The sequence below is a fragment of the Crinia signifera genome, chromosome 4 (genome assembly GCF_055691185.1).
Source record: "Crinia signifera chromosome 4, ASM5569118v1, whole genome shotgun sequence".
NCBI lineage: Eukaryota > Metazoa > Chordata > Amphibia > Anura > Myobatrachidae > Crinia > Crinia signifera.
Window position 1 is genome coordinate 41,789,458 of NC_139220.1, and position 15,665 is coordinate 41,805,122.

The 15,665-nt window shown below is 48.4% G+C and overlaps 1 protein-coding gene across 1 annotated transcript in view; it reads left to right on the forward strand.

The window, feature by feature from the left end:
* The window catches only part of LOC146073992 (tetraspanin-11-like), a 61,731-nt gene that overhangs the window by 14,247 nt on the left and 31,819 nt on the right, over nucleotides 1–15,665 (forward strand). The gene's annotated exons all lie outside the window — the stretch shown is intronic.

Sequence of the window (15,665 nt, forward strand, 5' to 3'; positions counted from 1 at the left end):
GGTCCCATGACCCAGGTCATTTCAACTGGAAGCGCTTCGACCAGCTTGCAATCCTGGGGTTTTGCGCGCTCCCGTGCAAAACCTGGGATATTTAAGCTAGTGGAAAAGGAGTACTGTATAAGTAGCAAGCCATACATTATTGTGTGCATACATAAATATACCAATAGAAATGTTGTGTTCTCCTGCTTTCTATACAACTCACATTTTAGGACCCTATTATGGTTGATTGGCAGTCATGCTCAGTAACTGGATCATATGGAGCCCAAATAGTGTAGCAGATGCCCACACAATCATGCATATTGGGGGTCATTCTGGTTGGCTCGCTAAGCAGCGGTCACTCGCGGTTCATTTGCTTGGCGTTTGGAGCGATCCGTATGGTAGGCGGGGCTAAGAACACTCGGTGCCCGTCCAAAATACGCATCCGTTTGAGTCAACTAGAATAAGGGCCTAACTGAAGATAATAAATTATACAGTTTACATTAAAAAAAAACACTGGGAAATTCACGTTTGTACAGTCTCACATGGCCAAATATAAACCCTGCCATAACAATAACAGCTAATATTCTGATGTCAATGGACTAACTGTAAATAGGTGTACTGTACATTTTTTTTGTCAGGAGCCAATTAGCTACCAGACCATTTTATTTTTGGATGGAAGGAAATCGGAGTACCCAGGTAAAACCCACACAAGTACAGGGAGAAAATACAACATCCACACATTTAGGGGCATGGTGGGAATCAGCCTGGTGGGAATCAGGGGTGGCCAGCCTTTTGAAGTCAGCAATCTAATAAGTTAGCACACTTGTGCACCACTGGAAAAGGGGCAGCGGCATAGCAAAATGGTGCTTGGCCTCCCTGCACAGGGTGTTGGGTCTGTCTTGCCACAAATAACACATCCCTCACAGGAAAATCACACAGACTTATTATGAATAACAAAAAAAACTCACACCCACAACGTTTATGCCACACTGACCTCTAAAATTTGTATATATATATATATATATATATATATATATATACACAACAGATGCGGGCACTCCAAACGACCTCCAATATAATACAGTATGCAGCTGGTTAATTTCGGTGCCCGCCAATACGCAGTACTGAGACTGCTGAATATAGTGTCCAGGGGGATGGCGGCACTCACGTGTAAATAAGACTCCACACACGGCAGGTAGTCACCAACGTTTCTGGGCAAGGTTGCCCCTTTATCAAGGTGCAGGAAAAAACATTTAAACAGTACAAACAACAAGAATAAATACCTTTGCAGGTCGTTCACGCCGCCCGCCGTCTCCCGCTCCGGCGTCTGAAACGATGACGTCATCGCGCTGGTTGACGCTACGGGGAGCGTGAAGGACATGCCAGTGCACAAGAGTTGCTAAGCAACCAACATCAACAATATGGCCGCCGGCTCCCCGGTGACCAAACACTGTGAATACAACAAAGATTATAATGAGAAACAACATTAAAATGTGAAAAAGGATAATAGCTTTTAAAAAGACATTAAGAAAACATCTAGCGTGTGGCAAATACACTACAAATTCTATGTCCCGTGTAAGGGCTCAAACAATCTTAGTGTCGACATGCGCGTCTTCCCATGTTGTGTCGACTGCTGTGTATCTGCTAATAAAAAGAGCACCTGATTACTGGACTGAAAAACTTAACTAACTAGAGTGTGGCACGGCTGTGGAACACACCCTTTGCCACCTTCAATAACTGGATTACAAGAAACAGGATAGTCCCAAATGTTCGTTGAGCCCCTTAGGGCTCAACGTGTCTAAGGTAAAGATCCACCGGCTCTCCAATTGGAGAAGCCGGAGAGATCTATCCCCTCCTCTTTTAAGTGGGGGAACATGGTCGATGATCCTATAGCGGAGCATCGCCATGTTGTGTCGGGCCTCGGCGAAGTGTCGGGCCACAGGTTGATCGCTGTGGCCCGAAGAGATAGCTGATTTAATTGCAGAACGGTGGGCAGCCGCTCTCTCTTTAAACGACCTTTCGGTCTTGCCCACGTAATGGCGTCCACACGGACAACCAATCATGTATACCACGAATTTTGTATGGCAACTGACTCTATGGTGAATTTTAAACTTTTTGCCAGAAAAGGGGTGAAAGAAACATTCTCCTGGAATCATATAGGAGCACGTCGTGCACCCACTACATCGAAAGCAGCCAGTTTTGGCCTTACCCCAGAATGGTGTACTTGACTTGGGGGGAGGAAAAGGAGACTTTGCTCTTGACTACAAAGTCTCTGATGCTTTTACCTTTCGTATATGAGTGCATGAGTGATTTATTCTTCAGGGAGTGCAACCTGTGGCCCGACACTTCGCCGAGGCCCGACACAACATGGCGATGCTCCGCTATAGGATCATCGACCATGTTCCCCCACTTAAAAGAGGAGGGGATAGATCTCTCCGGCTTCTCCAATTGGAGAGCCGGTGGATCTTTACCTTAGACACGTTGAGCCCTAAGGGGCTCAACGAACATTTGGGACTATCCTGTTTCTTGTAATCCAGTTATTGAAGGTGGCAAAGGGTGTGTTCCACAGCCGTGCCACACTCTAGTTAGTTAAGTTTTTCAGTCCAGTAATCAGGTGCTCTTTTTATTAGCAGATACACAGCAGTCGACACAACATGGGAAGACGCGCATGTCGACACTAAGATTGTTTGAGCCCTTACACGGGACATAGAATTTGTAGTGTATTTGCCACACGCTAGATGTTTTCTTAATGTCTTTTTAAAAGCTATTATCCTTTTTCACATTTTAATGTTGTTTCTCATTATAATCTTTGTTGTATTCACAGTGTTTGGTCACCGGGGAGCCGGCGGCCATATTGTTGATGTTGGTTGCTTAGCAACTCTTGTGCACTGGCGTGTCCTTCACGCTCCCCGTAGCGTCAACCAGCGCGATGACGTCATCGTTTCAGACGCCGGAGCGGGAGACGGCGGGCGGCGTGAACGACCTGCAAAGGTATTTATTCTTGTTGTTTGTACTGTTTAAATGTTTTTTCCTGCACCTTGATAAAGGGGCAACCTTGCCCAGAAACGTTGGTGACTACCTGCCGTGTGTGGAGTCTTATTTACACGTGAGTGCCGCCATCCCCCTGGACACTATATATATATATATATATATATATATATATACAATATTTATTTATTATTAATTGACAGTTTCTTATATAGCGCACACATATTCCGCAGCGCTTCACAGAGAATATTTGAACATTCACATCAGTCCAGGGACCTCCCTCATAATTTCTCAATAAGAAACTTTTGGTCTAGGGGTCTATTTCCAAACTTTGCTTTAGAAACCTCTGCCAGACAAACACATCAAGGCCTGGACTTATGTGACCTTTTCATAAAACTGCTATTGCTTACAATAACATTGTAACTGTGGTGTCTTATATCTTCTAAAATTACAGCATATTTGTAAACTTATATTTCTATAATTTAATCACATAATATTATGTGGCAAGTATTTATAGTGGATAATGCGGGGTGATCTCTGTAAATTGTGTTTGATGATTGTCGTATAAAAGGATGATTTTTAGCACACAACAACAACATCATCACATCAGCAACACATTATCAGTCTTTGTAACATGCTTTTGGTCCTGTCTATTACTCCACCTACATTTTAAATCTTTAAAATCACTGATCTTTTCTTTCTATAAACACCATTGTTTGTGTGTCAATGTGTATTTTTTAACCTCTTATTTTTGCTTTATGTGGCGGTCTCCGTATCCCATATATAACCATTAAAGATAAAAAGGAGCCCCCACATCTTTTAATAATAAAAGGAATTTTGCCAACATATATTGTATCAGTCGTAAGGACTGCATCCAATACAAACCCTTTTTTCTTCTTTCGTTTCCCATGTCATGAACGTTTGGGATAGCACCCCCACTAGTGTGCCAACAAACACACAGTGGACTCTTGCCCATCAATTATAAGGGCATTAATTCCTTATGTGTGCAGAACTCTCCAAAAACCCATTTCCTAACCGGTGTCAGAGAAAATACAGGCGTGTCCAGGTGGGGAAGTCATGTGACGTCAGCTCTGGCCCATTTCTATCGCAGCCGCCAAGTAAGTCCAGGGCTACACATGGGCTACACACAGTGGTAAAGTCATTAGATGGTGAGCTGCTTGCGGATGGATTTGCAGCTAATTACCAATCCAGTTTCTTTTTGTAAGATGTGCGAAGAGTGGGCAACAGCTATCTAGTCTCAGGGTGCTGCCAAATTGTGCTGCATCGATCAGGTCTGAATAACCCCCATAGTCAGGGCCTGCATCCATGCTAAAGAATTTTCAGACTTGCACTGGGCGGGATTTCACTGTGGCAGGTGGCGTATGACTGATCGCTGGGCAGCCATGCGATCAGGTCTGAATTAGGCTCATAGCCTCTATAGAGATCTAACCTTGAAGCTTGAGCATATTTAGGCATAGAAAACTGCTTGGAACATTTGCTCAGTAACTTCCATTCTCACTACTCCACCCATTCTAGGATCACAAGCAAAATAACTCATAGTTGCCTCCCCTCCTGCATTCTGCATGAGACTCCCTGACATAGCAGCAATCTCCCTATCTCCCTCATTAGTCTAACAATCTCCCTCATGTCACCTAGCCCACATTACACTGTTACATGTTTGGGGAAAAAAGGAATGAGAGACAGATACATTTACATTGAATTATCAGCACCATTTCCCAGCACTTTACCAAGTATAGTAGCTCTTACTAACTGCTTTGGTGCTCATCTACATTTGGATATAAGTCATTTTAAAATATACCACTCAGATGTAGCAGTACACACCCACGCTTCTAGGTGCCACATTCACAATCTCTTTTCACAATCTCTCCATATATGGAACTAGACACGCCCTCTAAGTGGAGCATGACACGCCCCCTCAATGGGGTGCTGTGCTACCAACTATAATCTCCCTGAAACTAGTTTTCAAAAGTAGGCAAGTATGAAATAACTTGATGTTCCTTGTTTGTCTAGTTCAAACATGGTCCATGGCAGCATTAACGGTCTGCATATCTTACTATTTAGTATAACACACTGTACCCCCATAATCATACTTGCCTATCCTCCCGGAATGGCCGGGAGACCCCCGAAAATCTGTTCCCTCTCCCGGAAGGGTGAGCAAACTTCCCGCATACCCTCGGCCTTATCCCATATCCTACACCACCAGCAAAATCCCTTGATTTGCAGGTGTACGCAGAGGTGGAGAGGCCATAAACCTGCAAAGTGCAGGATTTTTTTTTGTTTGCAATTGGGTGGGGCTTGATGAAAGTCTCCTCTACGGGCTTCTACCGAAAAGGCGACATTAAGGGGGAAATTTACTAAGAGGATTTAGTAGAAAAAAATCATATTTTCCTACGAAAATACGATTTTTTGGGGTGTATTTGTATTTTTGGCATTTACTATGCCAAAAATACTAATATTCGTATTCATATTGATGGGACATTTGTATTTGTATTTACAAATACGAATGTCTACACCATCGATAGAATACGACACGAATCACCATTCAAAAGAATGGTGACTCCTGATTTACTAAGCAGCCGTATTGAAAATACGGCTGCTAATTAGTGTAAAACTGCCACGAATATACGGCAGGAAAATACACTTTATTTTCCTGTCGTATTTGGCAGAAGCCTGCACGGATCAGTCAGATCCGTGCTGGCTTTAGTGTTAAAAAAAATTGTAAAATAAATACATTTTAACAAAAATCGGCGTGGGGTCCCCCCCACAGCTGTAACCAGCACCAGGCTGACGGAGCCGGGGCCGGTAATTAAAAATCAGGGAACCCGACCAATAGGGGTTCCCCGATTTTTAACAACCAGCCCCAGGCTCCAGGTCCGGGGCTGGTTCCCAAAATACGGGGGACAAAATGACTAGGGGTCCCCCGTATTTTAAGAACCAGCCCCAGGCCAAACCAGCCAGCAGGGTAATGCCACAGCCTGGGGGGAGACTTTTTATACAAGTCCCCCCGGCCAAAGCATTAACCCTCTGACCAGTCAGCCTGGCCAGGGGCCCTGGGGGAGTGCGGACCCCCCAATAAAGGGGTCCCCCCCCCTCCAGGACTTACCTGACCAGGCTGAAGCCTGGTGCTGTCCCCAGTGGCCCTGTGCGGTGGCCACCGGGCTGGTTCAGTGTAAAAAAAATAGATGAAAAACTATTGTTTAAAACTGTGGAACTATGAGTCCCAGCAAGCCTCCCTCGCAAGCTGGCACTTGGAGAACCACAAGTCCCAGCATGCGGGGCATTAAAGGGCCCTCTGGGTCTTGTAGTTCCACAGTTAAAAAAATAGTAAAATAAACACATGTCGGCATTCTTCACCATGTCGATCTTCATGTCGGCGTCGGCGTCCGATCCGGGGTCCGAAGAAATCCATGGGGGACCTGTGGAAGGAAATCCAACTCACCCAGGTCCTCCATGGAAGCTCTGGTCTTGATCCGCCATAGTCCAGGGCTTCTTCCAGCTTCTTCCATCTTCTTCAAGTTGCCGGCAACACCTGGAGCTCCCCGCATCGGACTGAGAGGCGCAGAGATCCTTCATCCTCTGCACCTCTCATCAGAATGATTTCTATCGGCCGCCTAGCGCGGCTTCTGATTGGCCGCTAGGCGGCCAATATAAATCAATCTGATGAGGCGCGCAGAGGATGAAGGATCATCCACAAAGGGCCACCAGGGACAGCACCAGGCTTCAGCCTGGTCAGGTAAGTCCTGGAGGAGGGGGACCCCTTTATTGGGGGCAGGGGCGTAACTAAGTTTTTAGCGCCCCCCCGCCGGATGGTTTTTCGGCGCCCCCCCCCCTCGAACACCCTCCCCCCCCCCCCCCCCGCCACCCCCCCACCTAACCTGACCCCCCCTTCTTACACTTACCTGTCCCCGCAGTCTGCATCTCGCCCGGCTCTCTGCCGGGACCTGCCTGACGTCACGGTCCCGGCCGGCTCCTGCTGCTGCAATGAAAACGGACTCTTAGAAAATGGCTGCCCCCATACTGCAGACAGAAAACTGTCTGCAGTATGGGGGCAGCCATTTTATAATAGTCAGTTTTCATTGCAGCAGGAGCCGACCGGGACCGTGACGTCAGGCAGGTCCCGGCAGTGAGCCGGGCGAGACGAAGACCACAGGTAACTATACCTCCGCAGCCCCCCGGCGGCGCCCCCAATTTCTCTGCGCCCCCCCGCCACCGCGGGGGCTGCGGAGGTATAGTTACGCCACTGATTGGGGGGGTCCCCACTCCCCCAGGACCCCTAGCCAGGCTGACTGGTCAGAGGGTTAAGGATTTGGCCTGGGGCTGGTTCTTAAAATAGGGGGGACCCCTAGTCATTTTGTCCCCCGTATTTTGGGAACCAGCCCCGGACCTGGAACCTGGGGCTGGTTGTTAAAAATCGGGGAACCCCTATTTGTCGGGTTCCCTGATTTTTAATTACTGTCCCCGGCTCTGTCAGCCTGGTGCTGGTTATGGCTGTGGGGGGGGGACCCCACACCGTTTTATTTATTTATTTATTTTTATTTCTATTTTTTTTTACACCTTGCAGCCTGCACGGATCTGATGGGTCCGTGCAGACTGCCTGTAGGAATTTATATTAGCGGCCATATATACGACATCGGAGGGTTACAAAACAGTCGTTTATGATTGCTTTGTAAATCCCCCTCCGGAACACGACTTTGCATACGAGGTATGCAGTCGTATTCATTCGTAGCAAAAATACGAATACAATTATTTGTATTCGTATTCTTAGTAAATTTCCCCCTAAATGTCGGCAAGCCTATAATCAGCGATCTCAGTCTTGCATACAATGAAACGCTAACATATGAACAGAAAGTAGATCAACACTGTACTTTTGTTGATAATCCTTTTTTTTTTTGGTCAATAAAAACTGATTATACAAAAATAGAAAGTAGGGCATACAGAACACCTAATGCAAATTTCATGCAAATATAGTACAGTACAAAACTGCTACTTGTAACCTAACAAACAGCAACTATTATTATTACTATTGAGACAGATTCATTGAGGCAAAAAAGCAAGCAATTTTGGTGTCTGGAACAAACTATGTTGCTATTCAATGGGAAAAAAAATACATTTATATTGTTTCTCTGGAGGGTAAAAATATTTTTACTCTGCAATTTAGATTTCACTTTGAACATGCTCCATCCAAATCTAACTCTCTGCACATATTACATCTGCCCCACCTGCAGTGCAACATGGTTTTGCCCATTTGTGTAGTTTTTTGTTTTGTTAACAAAAATCAATCCTTATTCCAATCCTAGGCACAGATGAAACAGTATATTATTATTAGTTTTGACATTTAGATTGTCAACCATAAATATTAACAAATCCAAATTCACATGCTCAGATGGACACCAACAGGGCCGGCGCAAGGGTGTTCGGCGCCTCCCTGCAAACTATAGATTTGCGCACTACCTCCTACACCTAATAAAGGGACAGGTGCACTGCAAAAAACTGGTGGTGTGTGGTAACAAGAAAGTATCCCCAAATTTAAATGATGTCATACAGAAGATGTGTGCTGAGCAATTGTGCCAAACTTGCCTACCCCCCCCCCTCCCGGCCCCCCAGGAAGGTGGGCAAGTTTCCCGCATTCCCCCCAGAGTCCCCGCTCTTCCCCCCCCCCCCCTGGAGCTGGAGAAAGAAGTGCCATAAATCTCAGCTCTGGGGGAGGGGGCGGGACTAAAATGACGCGAATCGCATCATTTTGCGTCATTTTAGCTTTGATACATCAGCCTTGTCCCCGCCCCCGACTTACACATTTGGTTGTCCTCTCCTGGATTTACCCGGAGAGTGACATTAAAAAGTTGGCAAGAATGAATTGTGCTTAAGTACGTCGCTCGGCCAAAAGCCGGGTTGCCACGTCTGTATGCCCCTTAACTGTACACAATGTAAAATAGGAAAAAACTTCTCTATATTTCATGAAGGCAATGACAATTCTGTAGAGTGCTGCAATTTGGAATTCCTATATGAATATTTTGCATGCAGAGTTAATGGGGGAAACTTGGTAATCTGGATGATCACGGCTGAGCCGCTGTACAATGTGTGCGAAGGGCTTTGGCCATGATTGCCAGTATTTTCGGAATGAAAACTCAGCACATTTACAAAGCTGCCAAGTTATCAGGATCCATATCTGCCGATGGTAAAAAAAAGCATTGGTATATGGCTGCCGAGTTTCCCGACAGACAAATAAAGATGATACAGTCAAATCCCTCAGAGGCTTCTCTGTGTAAAAATGTGAAAATATAGTCCCCAAAGGTCCTTGGAACAAATAATTAGGGTCATCCTGTATTTTGGAAACCAGTCCTGGTTACAAAAATATGGGGGCCAAAAAAAAATAGGGATCCCCGTAGTTTTATAACCAACACCGGGCTCCAACAGCCAGCATGCACACAGCGTCTGTTCACCGAACCACAAGTCCCAGCATGCAGAGCATTTATGGGCCCGCTGGGACTTGTCCACCTGTAAAATGCCCCGCATGCTGGGACTTATGGTTCACCCAGCATCCGGGGGCTGGTTCCAGAATACGGGGGACCCCTACGCTTTTTGTCCACCCTTATTTTTGGATCCAGGTCCGGCTCTATGATCTGTGCATGGTTCTGTCAAATTCGCCTGTCTTTTTTTTATTTGGCGATTTTTGGTAAGGTTTAACAAAAACCGCACCCTATTACATTTGCGAGTTGTAGACTTTATAATGAGAAAACATCTGGATGCGAATTGAAGTGTGACTAAAAATCGCCATTTCAAAATGTGCGAATTTGCTGCAAAAAGTGCGATTTTTTTTTTAACCGCAAATCGCAACCCTATTACATGTGCGATTTTAGGAAAATGTGTGATTTCGTTTTTGGCGATTTAATCACAAAAGTCACAAATTCAGACCCTATTACATTTCGCCCATCTCTTATATATTTAGCCAGATCCGTCACTCAAAAGCAGTGTAGGTAATGGTGGGCGGGGTTCCACGGGTGATTGACAGGCCCATCCACCGTTATCCACAATGCAGAACCTGCATTACAAGTTCTACACATCCTATGTCCTACACAAAGCTCCTGCCCCTTACTCTCCCACCACTCCCCATGTCTGGCCAAATATCACCCAAACCCCGCCCCACGGCTGAACACCACCCCTTCCACCCGAGCACACTGACTGTGACCCAGGAGCTCCGTACACAGGAGGACAGCAGCGTGCACTTTGGCAACCAGGCTGCAGTGGCTCATCTGTACTCTCTCCTCCTGCCAGCTCCTTCTCGCCCCTGGCCAGACATCCACAGTGAGTACTTCTGTACTCAGCGTACAGCCCCTGCTGAAAGTGTCATGGCACCCCCCACATGGGGGGGGGTGCCCGCGATTTTCGGGAGGGGGGTCGCGGGTGGGGGGAGGGGTGCCCGCGATTTTCGGGAGGGGGGGTCGCGGGTGGGGTGCCCGCGAATTTCGGGAGGGGGGGTCGCGGGTGGGGTGCCCGCGATTTTCGGGAGGGGGGGTCGCGGGTGGGGGGAGGGGTGCCCACGAATTTCGGGAGGAGTTGTCGCGGGTGGGGGGAGGGGTGCCCGCGGATTTCAGGAGGGGGGGGCGCGGGTGGGGGGAGGGGTGCCCGCCAATTTCGGGAGGGGGGGTCACGGGTGGGGGGAGGGATGCCCGCGAATCGGGGGGTTGTGTGTGTCACGGGTGGGGGGAGGGGTGCCCGCAAATTTAAGGAGGGGTGTCCGCGAATTGAGGGGGGGTGTCGCGGTGGTGGGAGGGGTGCCCGCAAATTGGGGGGGGGGGTTTGTGTGTGTCACGGGTGGGGGAGGGGTGCCCGCAAATTTCGGAAGGGGGGGTGGGGGGAGGGGTGCCCGTGAATTGGGGTGGGGGTGTCGCGGGTGGGGGGAGGGGTGCCTGCGAATTTCGGGAGGGGGGGTCACAGGTAGGGGGAGGGGTGCCTGCGAATTGGGGGGGTGTGGGGGAGGGGTGCCTGCAAATTTCGGGAGGGGGGGGATCACGGGTGGGGTGAGGGGTGCCCGTGAATTGGGGTGTGTGTGTGTGTCGCTGGTGGGGGAGGGGTACCCGCGAATTTCGGGAGGGGGGGTCTCGGGTGGGAGGAGGGGTGCCCACAAAAGGGATTCTCTCTCTCTGCGATCTATCTCTCCCTGCGATCTCTATCTCAATTACACTAGATCTCATACTCACATATATTCAGGGGCTGGCTGGCAACTTTTAGCCTAGGGGGCAAGTCCAGAGCACTGGCCCATAATCAGCCAAGTAACCGTCGGAAGGAATGCTTTTGCGCGCCGTAGGCGCGCCGAAAAATTAGGGGCGTGGCCTATCATAAGGGGCGTTGCCTGTACCATGATTGTATTGTGTACCTGCAGATTGCACATTTTAGCGAACCTTGTAATACCCATTACACATAAAGCCACATGCCGTAATGCCAATTACACATTATGCTGAACACCATGATGCCAGTTACACATTACGCCCAACACTGCGATGCTAATTACTCAATACACCGCACACTGTGATGCTAATTACACATTATGCTGCACACCTTGATGCCCATTACACCCCATACTGTGATGGCAATTACCCAATGCTCCCCACACCGTAATGTCCATTACGCCCCATACCATGATGCCCATTACACCGCACAATGTGATGTCCACAGTGCCAGATATGCCCCCACAGTGCAAGATATTCCGCCACAGTACCAAATACACATATGCCCCCACAGTGCCAGACACAAATGCCGCCACAGTGCCAGATATTCTGCCACAGTGCCAAATACGCATATTCCTCCACAGTGCCAGATATGCCCCCAGAGTGCCAGAGACACATATGCCCCCAGAGTGCCAGAGACACATATGCCCCCACAGTGCCAGAGACACATATGCCCCCACAGTGCCAGAGACACATATTCCCCCACAGTGCCAAAGACACATATGCCCCCACAGTGCCAGATATGCCCCCACAGTGCCAGAGACACATATGCCCCCACAGTGCCAGAGACACATATGCCCCCTCAGTGCCAGAGACACATATTCCCCCACAGTGCCAAAGACACATATGCCCCCACAGTGCCAGATATGCCCCCACAGTGCCAGAGACACATATGCCCCCACAGTGCCAGAGACACATATGCCCCCACAGTGCCAAATACACATATGCCCCCACAGTGCCAGATACATATGCCCCCACAGTGCCAGATACACATATGTCCCCACAGTGCCAGATACACATATGCCCCCACAGTGCCAGATACACATATGCCCCCACAGTGCCAGATATGCCCCCACAGTGCCAAATACACATATGCCCCACAGTGCCAGATACACATATGCCCCCACAGTGCCAAATACACATATGCCCCCACAGTGCCAGATACACATATGCCCCCACAGTGCCAAATACACATATGCCCCACTGTGCCAGATACACATATGCCCCCACAGTGCCAAATACATATATGCCCCCACAGTGCCAGATATGCCCCCCACAGTGCCAGATACACATATGCCCCCACACAGTGCCAGATATGCCCCCACACAGTGCCAGATATGCCCCCACACAGTGCCAGATATGCCCCCACACAGTGCCAGATATGCCCCCACACAGTGCCAGATATGCCCCCACAGTGACAGAAACAAATATGCTGGGGTGAGGGAGGGGGGGGGGAGAGCGCTTACCCACTCGCTAGCTGCGGGCCGTGCTGCGGCTGGATCAGCTTCTCCAGCCCTCCTGCGCTGGCCGCGGCTTCCAGAACACGGCCGCGGCTACAGGAAAATGGCCGCCGGCCTCCTGCACTGAGAACATGTCCTCAGTGCAGGGGGCCGGCGGCCATTTTCCTGTAGCCGCGGCCGTGTTCTGTAAGCCGCGGCCAGTGCAGGAGGGCTGGAGAAGCTGATCCAGCCGCAGCACGGCCCGCAGCCAGTGGGTGGGTAAGCGGCCCGGGGGGCATATGGCACTCTGCCCCCCGGCCCAGCCCGCCCCTGCATATATTTCTACTTCTAATGGGGCGTAGCCCCTCGCGACGGTGTGAAGAGCGCCCGGAGGGCGCGATGAATCACCTAGTGGATTATATTTATAATAAATAGGTACATGATTGCCAGCATAATAAACAGACATTGTTGAGTTTACAATACTCATTTATAGTGACTGGTACACGTAAAAGATAAATACTATAAATGTCCCATTTTCTATGAGTTGCTAATAATAAGAATCGCAGCGAGTGGAACATGCTCCACTTCTCCACTAGATACAGAACAGCCGGCTGCAGTGAGTACAGTTGCTTAGAGGATAATCAGAGCCCGCGAGGGCTACACCGCGAGGCGTCTTTGGGCTTTCTTTATCCCTGCGGGACTTGTTTGTGTAGGATTAGGAAGCACACACAAGGCATAAGTAGGGCAGAGAGGGAATAAAAGAATTATTAATAACACAACATGTTTTGTATTGTGTGTATATGACTCCAACAGGTAACACAGAGGCAAAACCCAGAGCACAAATAGGCACCCGTGGTATGTGTTCAGCAGCTTAATACATTGCCTTTATTCATAGCAATATAGAGTCCTATAATAGTAGAAAATGAAATGGATTTCCGAACAGATTTGTTAAACTTGTACTGACGCTATGGCAAGAAAACGTTATGGGATCCCCAACTTCCATCTAGATCAGGGTTAGGCAGCCTGCCCCACTTTAGCTGTTGTTGCACTACACTTTCCAGCATTCCCTGACATATGCATTCAAAACAAAACTAGCAGTGCATTCTGAGATGTGTAGTTCCCTGCTATGGACGTGCTGTTTAGCCTTGAACTAGAAGCAGAGTTTCCCAAAATCCGTAGAAGTGACTTAACGAGTGCTTCAGACAATAGGATTTACCCATCTGGACTCCAGCATAGAAATCCATGATGCCTGCACTATAGTGGCAGAGATTGGGAAGACCGGAACCAGAAAATGTATCTAAGGTCAATTAAAAGACAACTTCACTGTAAAATATAAAAAATACATCTAACATGTTGAAATACAGTTATTTCATTAAGTATATTATTTTACCAGGGCAAAACTTGACGGTTATGGATTGTTAGGTCGACCCGAGAAAGGTCGACACTCCTGAGGTCGACACCATAAGGTCTACAGGCAGAAGGTCAAAACGTATTTTATTTTTATTTTTTATTTTTTTAGGTGTCTAGATCTAGACGTCTAGTTCTGGACACTGTCTAAGTGTACGGCAGCCCTTCGAATCTCTCCAGCGGCGTAACTATAGCACCGCAGCCACCACCACCGCGGGGGGCGCTGTGCATGTGGGGGCGCCGGGGGCTGCGGTGCAATAGTTACACCCCCCCCAATCCCCCGCAGACTTGCCTATCTCGCTGGTCCCGTTCCTCTGCTGAGGACCACCACAAAATGGCCACCCCCATATAGCACACAGTTCTCTGAAATTGTCTGCTGTATGGGGGCGGCCATTTTGTGGTGGTCCTCAGCAGAAGAAGAACGGAGCTGCCGGGACCAGCGCGATAGGTAAGACTGCAGGGGGTTGGGGGGGGGGGGCGGGGCGGCGGGGGATTGGGGGTGCTTGGCGGGGCGGCGGCGGGGGGGCATCCCCCCCCTAACGGCGGGGGGGGCGCCCAAAACTTAGTTACGCCACTGAATCTCTCGCTGCACTCGCAAAGCTTTGGACACACTATTCTATTCTCCTTTCATGCCCTAATGGATGGTAGGGCATGATCTACCGCCTGTTCTGGAACCACAGTGGGGGAAAGAATCAAAAAACCAGTGTCGACCTTCTGTATTGTAGATCTTTCTTGTGCCGACCTAACGACCACATCCCAACTTGACATGAGATGTAGTCCCCATGTCAGCAGTCATAATGGTATTGCAAAATTTCATGTACTGTAGGAATGAACAAATACTTCCAAAATGGCGCACGTGTGACCTTGATAAAACATTGTCCCAAACTGAAATGCGATATAGTCACTGTTTGTTCCAAAAGGCCTAAATGGTGAGTTTCAGCTTAAACCATTTTTTTCTCTCCAATTGTAAGTGTTTTATTGTCAGTATTCTTCATGTTTTTTTATTGATGTTTTTATTTTTTTTTAGCTTGATATATACAGTATATGTGCCTGGCTGGGGATGCATGGTCTAAAGGGATGCATGATCTATAGTATTTGTAAAGAAATAAGGGGCTTGCTTCTGGTTCACAAAAGCATGTGCACTGCAGGTGGGGCAGATATAACATGTGCAGAGAGAGTTAGATTTGGGTGGGGTTTGTACTTCAAACTGATATCTATATTGCCGTGTTAAAATAAAGCAGTCAGTATTTTCCCTGCAGAGAAACAAAATAACTCACCCAAATCTAATTCTCTCTGCACATTTTACATCTGCCCCCCTGCAGTGCACATGGTTTTGTCCATCTAAAGCTGTGTACACACGGGGGCGATAGGGGCTGAAATCGCTGGAAATATGATCGCTGGCGACCATATTGACAGTGATGGGAGTGTGCCCCGGCGATAAATCACTGGGTACGCACTCCCGTTTTCAGCCCCGTTCTAATCGCGAGCTTCTTACCTCTGCGGCACCGCCGGCAGAGGTTCCCTTTCATCAGCGACCATCTCTGGTCGCTGATGAAAAGGAGAAACTGAGCAATATATCTCCCCGTGTGTACGGGGCTTAAGAAGG